Source organism: Pleuronectes platessa, chromosome 5, assembly GCF_947347685.1.
Source record: "Pleuronectes platessa chromosome 5, fPlePla1.1, whole genome shotgun sequence".
NCBI classification, from domain to species: Eukaryota; Metazoa; Chordata; class Actinopteri; order Pleuronectiformes; family Pleuronectidae; genus Pleuronectes; species Pleuronectes platessa.
Genome location: NC_070630.1, coordinates 19,952,993 through 19,963,202, shown reverse-complemented (window position 1 = coordinate 19,963,202; position 10,210 = coordinate 19,952,993).

Sequence of the window (10,210 nt, the reverse complement as noted above, 5' to 3'; positions counted from 1 at the left end):
TTTATTCATATGTTATATTTTCTTTTAATGTATATGAGCATTTTATTAGAAAATTTAAATGGGTTGATGTCAGGCCTTTTGATCAAAGCTAATTTTTCTTGTATTAAAACCCTAGATCAAATTATTTATCCAGACATGTGTACTTAACTGAAATGATGAGCATGCATCATTCTGGACTTCTGATATTATACTGGAGCTGCTCTTTACTGGTGCTCTAATCATACCCAAGACTTAATGATATCATTATATCATCAAATTAAGAAGTGAATGAGCCTGATTGTTAATACATGCATAATAAAGACAAAATGTATTGTCTTTGGGGGAAATAGGGTAAATTAACAATTATGACACAATTTTAAGCTTTTGAAAAATTGTGCGTAAGGCCAGAAGAACGAAGATACCAGACAAAATCCAACATAAACACATATAACAATGTTCTGAAATCCCTGTATTGGTCAGGAGTTAAGGCCCTTTAACTATTAAAATAGCCCACTCCTACTAGATTTTTATAATCCAATGTGAAACATGAAAATCTGTTGATTTACGTTTCAGTCGCAACAAAAACACAGTTTCCTTTTTATTAATGATCTATTAAAAAAAAATGGTACTCTATATATAAGCACTGTGAACGGCCACTGTGAATGGAATCTGTACTATTTTAAAAAAATGTGATCCCATCACCTCTGTTCAGCCGTTTCTTCATGTTTGTGTTCATCCAGAGTCAGCCAAACAGGGAAAATTAAAGGAGTCAGCGCAGCACAGAGCGAATGGCTCCACTGGGGGTGAAAGAAAGCAGGGCCGTATGTCTTCTTTAAAAGTCAATCTCTCCCTCTTGTGTACTGATTAAGAGGCCTTATTGGCATGTACATCTGTATTAACACAGCTATCGGTGACCTTCTGCGCGCGTGTGTGTGCGTGTGTGTGTCTGGCCAGGCGAGGCGCGAAGAGCCCCGCCACATTGATTCACAAAAGGAAAGGGCTGCTTCACGCTTGTCACAGGGACTTTGGGGGCTAAAATCCCCCTCAGGGTGGAGGCTGAGACTCAACACCCACCCAGCCAGAGCACGGGCACCCAGCAAGAGAAAAGTGTCACCCCTTTGTCCGGCTGACTCCCTTTCTCTCCCCCATCCCACTCACACCAACACACAAACACACCACAGGGACTAGGATTAACCCACGAGAGGTCCACAATAGGCGCACATGTGTCCCCCTCGGCCTGCCTGGGCCCATTCAGGTCCTCTGTTACTCACCATCCTAACAGGGATTAGGCTTAATGAACTGGAAGGAGTTAACAATAAATGAATCAGGGCCCATAAGCAGCCTCCTAATTCCATTTTGTGTTCTGCTGCTTTTCTTTCCTCTCTTTCTGTTTGAACACAAGGTGTAATCCACTTGACTATCAAAGGTGAAGGGAGAGTATGAATTGAAACTAGCCCTGTCAAACACGCACACACACACACACACACACACACTGCCCCTTATGCAGCTTGCTGATACCATCTGCTCCCATCAGTACTGACTGGAAAGCACACACACTTTGGAAGAAAGAAAAACAATTCAACAATTTACAAATATATTTTTTCATATTGTTCTCTAATTAAACCATTACATACTCATTCAAAGAAGCTACTGGAGAATGGAAAAGCTGATTAAATGCATTATTATTGTATGCAGCCTACTGTACAGTTAGTGTTGATGTAGCCTGCAGGGGGAATATAATATGTTTGTTGTTCCTGTTTGCATAGCACATTAGGGCACTTTAAAAAAAAAAAAATCCTCTGTAATTATGCCTTTTCCCGGGCTTTGACAAGAAATATTCCGACATCTCACTGAGAAATCAACTTGTTATTTTGATGATTTACAACTCAATTAGTCTGTTCACAACATGTAAAAAAAACACTTAAGACAAGGAAATAAAGGACTAAATAAAAACAGGCTTGATGGGCTCTCTTGTCTGAGGGATTCAGTCTCTGTTTTTTACTTGTTTTGCTGACTGTTTGTGCGTGGATTCATTCATGTGTGTGTGGATGTGTGTCTCTGTGTGTTTGCAGCTACATGTGCATCAGTGCAGTGAGCTCCTTGCCTGCATCAGCGTGTCCTTCAGTGTTTGTATTGACTCTGGTCTCTGAGGAAAGAACCTGCACATTCCTCTTCCCTGCCCATGTTTTTTAATTGGAGTGGCTGTAGTGACACACGCACACACACACGCACACACACAAACACACACAGACACACAAACATACACAGACACACACGCAAACACACAAGCACACAGATGCATACAGGTATGACTTTGTGCATAAATTATTCTTTTCATATTTATTTAACACAAGTTTCACTTCCTTAATCCTTACATGATCAGTTGCTTCATTAAAGTGGTGGAAAAATAGAAATTAAGGAATATTCAAATCAATGCATTTATGCACCCAGTCTGTCACCGTGCAGGGGGAAACTTTTGGCATATCTCCAAGACACAGCTTTTCAAGACACAAGATCATTCAATGTGGGGCTGCATTAGAGGTTTTTATTGGACAAGATTGAAATATGTAGAAATATATATATAGATATATTTATATATTTATATAAATTTTGTCTGAAATAGTACATGCCGAATTATGTGTTCATTGAGTTGTCCGATACCCCACATGTACAGTTTTACATATTGTTTTTGATATGGAATGAAATGCATGATATAATAATGATAGGCTATAGTCACTTAAATTTGTAAGAGATTTAGCAAGGAAAAATTATCAAAAAATGTGGAGGTAGCCTTAAAATGCAGGGCATATACATTTTTAGTCTAATGACATAATATGTGAAAAAAAGGAATCACATCAGGACCTTGTGACATGGCTTTCATTTGGCTTAATAAAAAAACAACTGTATTTCAATTACAGCAATGAAGTTTAAACTAATTCAGTGACTTGTTTCTATATTTCTATATATTCAATATATCATAAAACCATTAATGTTAGTTGACAATAATGTTGCATATTATTTTCATTTTAATGAGTAGTATTGTATGTGAGTATGTTTTTAAATTCAATGATTTTTTCATCCGCAATATACAGGAAATTGTCTATTCCATTAACTGAAGTGTGTTTTACAAACAAAAAAATATATAAATAAATAATTTCAGATAAAATGTTCCTCAACAACAGAAGTATTCTATATTTCAAACTACACTCCATTCATTATATCATTTGTTAATCAATAAGTGGACCAGATCCTGTATTTCATAAAAAATACAATTTCAGTCTCATATTCAGTCTTAAGGATATATAAGCCTTCATGTACACATGATTTTGTCTATAATTTTGTAAGGTCTCGACCTTAATATTTATAAGGACTTGTGAGAATGTACGTTATGATGTTACACGATTTAAATTGAATGGAATAGCCTTTATTTTGATTAAAAATTAGATATCGCCCTCCTCAAACTAAAAGTAATCATCTAACAACACCGTATAATTTCTTGCGTGCGTGATGCGTGTATGGGCATGCATGTGTGTGTGTGTGTGTGTGTGATGCAGATGTCCATAGTTTAGAGACAGTTAACTGGGAAGCATATGTGGGTTTGTGTTTTAGCAGAGTTAGTAAGTCTGTTGGTAAGTTGTCTTATTTAGACATTTGATTTCATCCTATTCTAAAGACCCTTTCTCACTGCCACCACTCCATCCCAAAACCTCCCCGGGGACACTGTTGATAATAGTGTCATTCATTACAGGGGACAGAGCTCTACAAAACGATTGTGTAGAGCTCTGTGTAACCCTAACCCTATGATTCATAAATGTTTGTTCATCAAAATTGCATTCGCTGCTTAAAGGCTCAATGTGTAGAATGTAGTGGTGAGGTGTCAAGTGTCACCTCCCCCTCCCCTTCCAAACATGAAAGAGAACTTGTGGATCTTCAGTTGTAATAAAACTCAAAAGGTGTTTAGTTTGTTCAGTCTGGGCTACTGTATAAAACATAGCGTCCTCCATAGAGAAGACCGATGTTTTACAATGTAGATGATTACCCACTGGTGATATATCCCTACAATTATTTTATATTCAATTTCTGGAAATGTTCACCTTTCACCTAAATCTTACACATTATTTCACACTATCTATGAAAAAGAGATCTTGTGCTGTGTGTGGGGTGTGACTGTGGTGACATGTCTGGGGACTTGTTCAGATAAACATCTTCTGTCTCCCCTTTTCTGTGTGGGGAGGGGCTTGAGAATATCACTGAAGAAAGGCATCTGTACACTCTGTATAGTTATATACCTTTAAAAAAAAATCTAACAATTTAAAAAGGGTGACTGATTAGTGACCTTTCTTCTCACACCACAGGCAGGATATACATGAAGGGTATACGAAAGAGTGTTGCCTCAAAAAAGTCTAGGATGTCACACACACACACTTCAAGAGGTCACCATTCAGCTTCTTTCACTGTATTTCTGTCTCCACTAGGAGCAGAAGTACATCCTGGGCTCACAGAGGTTGTGTAGGAGGCTTCACCTGATAAGTGTCTGCAATTCCAGAGGCAATCACATCTAAAAATAACATGTGCGTGCAGCTCAGTGGAAGGTCGGGGCCAAGCCGGGTTCATCTCCTCGCTCCAGCCTCCATGACACCCGGAGTATCCAGTGTAATTTCCAGTCGACACAGTGGTGCATTAGCAGCTGCAGTTAACGTCACGTTTAAAAGTGGCTGATCAGAGCAACCTACTGAATCAAGAGTTTTTTTATTTTTCATGAGTCGACATCGCAGGGAGGTTTTCACAATCTTTCTGGCCATTTTATATCTTCATTTCATCAGCTACCAAGCTGCCTAACTATGTCATGAATGATAACTGTATGCTTAATCATGACAGCCAGCTCGTAACAGATCAGAGACTGTCACTGCTCTGTTCACTTGTTTGGGTCTTTGGATGTGTTTGCTTTTTCAGCTGATAATTTGAAATCCAGATGTCCACTGACCAAGATCCATCATTTGGATAAAACATTTGGTTAAAAATAACCAAAATCAAATGTTAAATGTTCCCTAAAACTGGTCAGTCTTTGGCAGTCAAGTGTCAGTTCACATTGTATTGAGATATGAAACCACTGACAGGCAACAGTATGAAAGAGAATTACATTGATTCAATTTGCAGTTATATATATATATATATATATATATATATATATATGATATGTGCTGTTCACATGTCCTAAGCTAGTATAATGCAAATGCTATAAATTATTTAAAAGTTATCATTAATCATTTATTTTCACATGTTGTTATATCATATTTTATATTATTAACAATTCAAATTGAAGTATTTTCATAAAAAAATGCAGTCTTAAGTTAGTAATGAATGCAGGAACAGTATACAAGCTTTTGATTTAATACTGATGATTATTATTATTATACATTTTTTTATTATTATATCTTATCTTATCTCCCTATAAATCTAGTGTAGAAGTAAGTCTGATAGAAATATTTGTGGGGTAAAACCTTATTTTGTCTACAATTGAAATTTAAAGCTGACAGCCTGAGTTGAAAACTTGAGATCCCCCTTTAAAAGTAAAATTCAAATATCTTTACTCTCCAGGAAGGAAAAATCAGTGATGGTTTTGTCAACAGGGAGTGTGTTTCCCCACAATCCAAACCCAAGCCTAAATCTGTGTGTGTGGATTGACAGTGTGGTCACTCCTAGAATCTGGTGAGGCCTGTCATTTTCCTCAGAGCCCTGATGAGGACTCATCCGCAGACGCATCATTAGAATATGAAAGAAGAAATAAGGGGTCAGAAGTTTCCTGGATGGCTTTCATGAAAAGTTTTCTTGATTGGGACATTTTGTGACTGTCACCCCCCCCGAGCCTGTTGACGATTTGAAGCGTCTGGTGATTGTTTGGCGGTGTCCGAGGCGATCCCGCCGCCCGTTCTCCTGTTGGCTCAGTGGATGGGAAGCAGCCAAATCAATCCTGAACTGTCAGAGGCGACGTGGTGCAGGTGTGTGAAAGTGGGAGGATGGGGGAGGGTGTTGAATTTACATTTATATATGAATGTAGATGCCTGCAGCGGCGCTCCCATCAACATGTTAAGACGTTGACATGCTAATCACGGGGCTCGGGGATGCCACCTGTCCAGTGAGGTGAGGGGAAAAGGCGGCCAGGACACACACACACACACACACACAAGGTTACATGTACGTCCTGCCCCTACAGATAACTACCTGCACTAGCCGTCACTCCTCTGACAACACACAATATTATGCAAATAGGTGTCTGTGTGACAGCGTCGCTGCTGTCTGTGTTGCCCGCTCTGCCCTGCTGACTGCTGATCAGCCTTACTTACATTCACTATGTGTCTGCAGCCTGTCTCTCCCTCTTTCCAAACATCTGGTTCCTGCAGTGTAAATTTGCCTCCCCCCTTCTATTTCATAGTCTGAATAGTCTTCTCAAGGACATCGCACTCTACTGCTCAGTCTTTCACTACCCTCATACCTGGCACCTCGAAGTTAGAGCAAACTTGAGTGAGAATTGAATTTTCCTGGCTCCATTATCTCTTGGGCTATTTGTTCAGCAGTGTGACCTTTGACCTATTGATGCAGCCACTCCCCTCTACTCGTACATGTACTGTAGCTATCAGTGAAACCAAAGCATCAGCCCAGACTGATAAGACTTGACTCCAGACTGACCTTTAAACCTGTGAACTCTCAGGTGAGCTCAAAGTGCACGGAGCCAGTCACAACAATCACAGGAGCAGGTTTTTTTTGGGAAACTGAATTAGTTGGGGAGGGGTTTTAAAAGCAGAAACCTGACAAACGTACCAAGGTAAATAATATTTTCCACACATTTAACATGTAAATAAAGTTTATTATCTGCTTTGTAATAGCTCATATTTTTTAGATGACAACAATTTGAATACCATAGTCATAGCTGTGTTAAACTAAAACTAATATTCTAGCATCTGAAATCTATGAGTATTAAGCCCTCCCCAACTAATTAATACTCATTAATTAGTTGGGGAGGGGTTTTAAAAGCAGAAACCTGACAAACGTACCAAGGTAAATAATATTTTCCACACATTTAACATGTTTATTTTCTGATTTGTAATAGCTCATATTTTTTAGATGAAAACAATTTTAATACATAGTCATAGCTGTGTTTGAAATATTTGAGTTATAAGAAAACTAATATTCTAGCATCTGAAATCTATGAGTATTAAGTTTAAACAGGACAGGACAGTTTGAACAGTTATTGACTGCCATGACTGACCAACAGATAACACCATCTCAATAGAGTTCTGTCTATAGTGGTGCCAACCTAAAAATAAATTCCTGTCATATAACTTTTAAAAGAAACCGTTTTATAAAAAGGATAACTTAAAAGCTATTGGTACCATTGTGATGTTTCCTGTCACTGTTACTGTTGTTTCCTGTTTGGTTGTCCCTGGCAACAGCTTCAGAGACAGCTGGGATGATAACAGACTGGAATCAGTGTGAACTTCCCTGGAATGTCATCTCTATATGGAATATGATCCTCCGCAACTCCTACAGTCTGCGGCAGTGTGGCCCACAGTTGAACCTCACACAGTACAGACAGGCCGATGGGCTGCAGTGATTACATCTGTCCCTAGAGCAGGGCCAGAAAAATGGCCCTTTTCCACATTTCTATTATCACATTTGACCTTCCTCATCCTCCCTGGCCTGATGAAATGAGCATTTAAGGCACACTTATTAAACATAATCTAGTGAAGTTATTAAAACAAGCCAGCTTACTGAGAGATCTGCCACAATTCAATTACCTGTGTAGCTGGAGGGAGAAGCGTCCAGAAAGGGTGACGAGTCTTCTGCTTTTATAGAGCGCGAGGAATGGTGTAGTTAGCGTGGCTTCAATTAACACAATGGGGCTGCGGTGGTAATGAGCGAGTTTGCAATTGGCTTAGAGGAGAGTTGGAGGTTGGCGGCTGTCTGCCGTCGGCGCTGAGGGCAGTGTCGGGGCCACGGTGAGCTCATACTTCCTTGTCACTCACTTCCTAGTTAGTTCCTGGATTGTGGTTTTTCCATTAAAGCCCGAGTCAAAGATATGACACTGTCATTACAGTGCAGGGATGGAAAAAAAACTGCAAAGACAATTTATTTCATTTTTTAGAAGGTCTCTGTTATAAATTACTGTCATTTGCTTGTTTAATTATCTATTATCTCACTTTATGCTATTTTTAGTTTCCTTTCCTTCTTTCATCACTGTCGATCTTGTCGTTTATTAAAGGAGCTTTTCCCTCATCTCCTCATTTTTACCTATTAGCCCCCATGACACTTTGTGCCACTGGAGGTATGTTAACAAGACACTAGAACAGTGACTCTGTAGCTGCATCAGGGCACAAAGAGCAGCCTCCACACTTGTGAATGGACATGTTCAAATTCCTTCAAAGCAGAACTATCACATCTATTATTTTTTTCTTTAGGATGTTATTGTAACAATGAAGGCTCCGGGGCCCAAATGTTCTTCAGAGGAACAAGTGAGTTAAAAGTTGTTTAACAGACAACAACACTCCAGAGGTTAACTTCGCCAGAAAAAAGAAAGACAATAGTGGAGTCCAGAGGACTTTGTTGTGTGTAACATTCAAGTGTTGAGAATTGCATGTAGATCATGTAGATTATTATGTAATGAAAGACAGGCTTTCAAATATATCCTATTATAAACAACATCAGAGTTTATAAGTCTTTTCCACTTTTCCACCACAAGCATTGAGCTTTTATCTTTTGACACAAATTAGTCACTTGTCATTTAAATCGGTTTTATTTTAGTGGAGCTCACTGTTCATTTCCCAGCCCCAGCAAAGGTGATGTTATTGTACTGAATGAACTGCATATAACTAGTCTGCATATAACGTTTCATAGTGAATTTGTCATTCACCCATTCTCACTGACGACACAGCATCAGGAGCAGGTAGGGGTTCAGTGTCTTGCTCCAGGACACTTTGAAGCACTCTCTGAAGGAGCCAGGGATGAAACAGAGAATCTTCTGATTACTAGATGGCCGTACTACCCTGAACTTCTGTGATGTGTGTGTGTGTGTGTGTGTGTGTGTGTGTGTGTGTGTGTGTGTGTGTGTGTGTGTGTGTGTGTGTGTGTGCACTGAAGTGATGGAGCATTGTATTGAAGCTGCTGTATGTGTTCTGGTAACATTTCTGTCATATCGGATGAATCGCGAGTTCAAAGAGTAGACACAGAACAGCAGATAGAGCTAAATCATCATAGCTTCAGCTGCAACCAGAGCCATAACCATCCAGTTGCAGCCCCTTCAAGGAGTAATGAGCGATGAATGCATAATGTAACATATCACATCATTTATCTTTACCCTAGAATCTGCAGACATTTTCCCTAAACATATTATTAACTGAATTGGACCAATACACTAACTCTTCCTATGGATCAGGGCAGATGCAAAAAATAATGCAAGGCAATGTGACAGCATATGCAAGGAAAAAGTGCTTCAGCCCCTCCCCCTGCAAAAAAAAGGGTTTTCAGGGACTCTAGGCAGCCTTCTCTCTCATAGGGGGGATGGCTACATTGACAGGTTGTCAGGAGGATGAATCCCCTCTTATCCCCCTAGAAATCATCGACTGACAATGTCAAGCTCCAGCGTGATTCATTTTACATTATCATCTTAAAAGTTTTATGCCTTAACATTATGGTGCCATACATTTATAATTTAACATGAAACTAATAATGTTTTTCTTTTTCCTTTATCGCAATATGGTTCTACTGGGATTTTTAAATTATGTCTCAGGACCCAGGTTTTATTTTCTCATGTAGGGCAGTCACATTACCATTGTTGTTGCTTTCAGTTAGAATTATCCACAAATAATACAAAATTAATGTATGTGTGTGTGTGTTTTTGTTGGCGAGGTTGACTTATAACAGAGTTATGTTTGGTCAGTATGGTCGCACAAACATTGCACAAATATCAGTTACTACAGAAAAAGCAGTTGCAACACATTTGCTCCAGTTTTCGGGAATGCTGTTAAACCGTTGTGGGCTTCTAGTGTAGTTGTAAGTCGACCAAACATCAATGCTTGTAACATGACGGCATCACCTTATATTAATTGTCCTTGCCTGAAAATAAATAGTGATATTAAATATTGAATATTGTTTGATTAGTCGTATTTATTTCAGGGGCTATTTTGGATGATATAGTATAATAGAAAAGAACATGCTAGTACTCTTTTGGACGTCA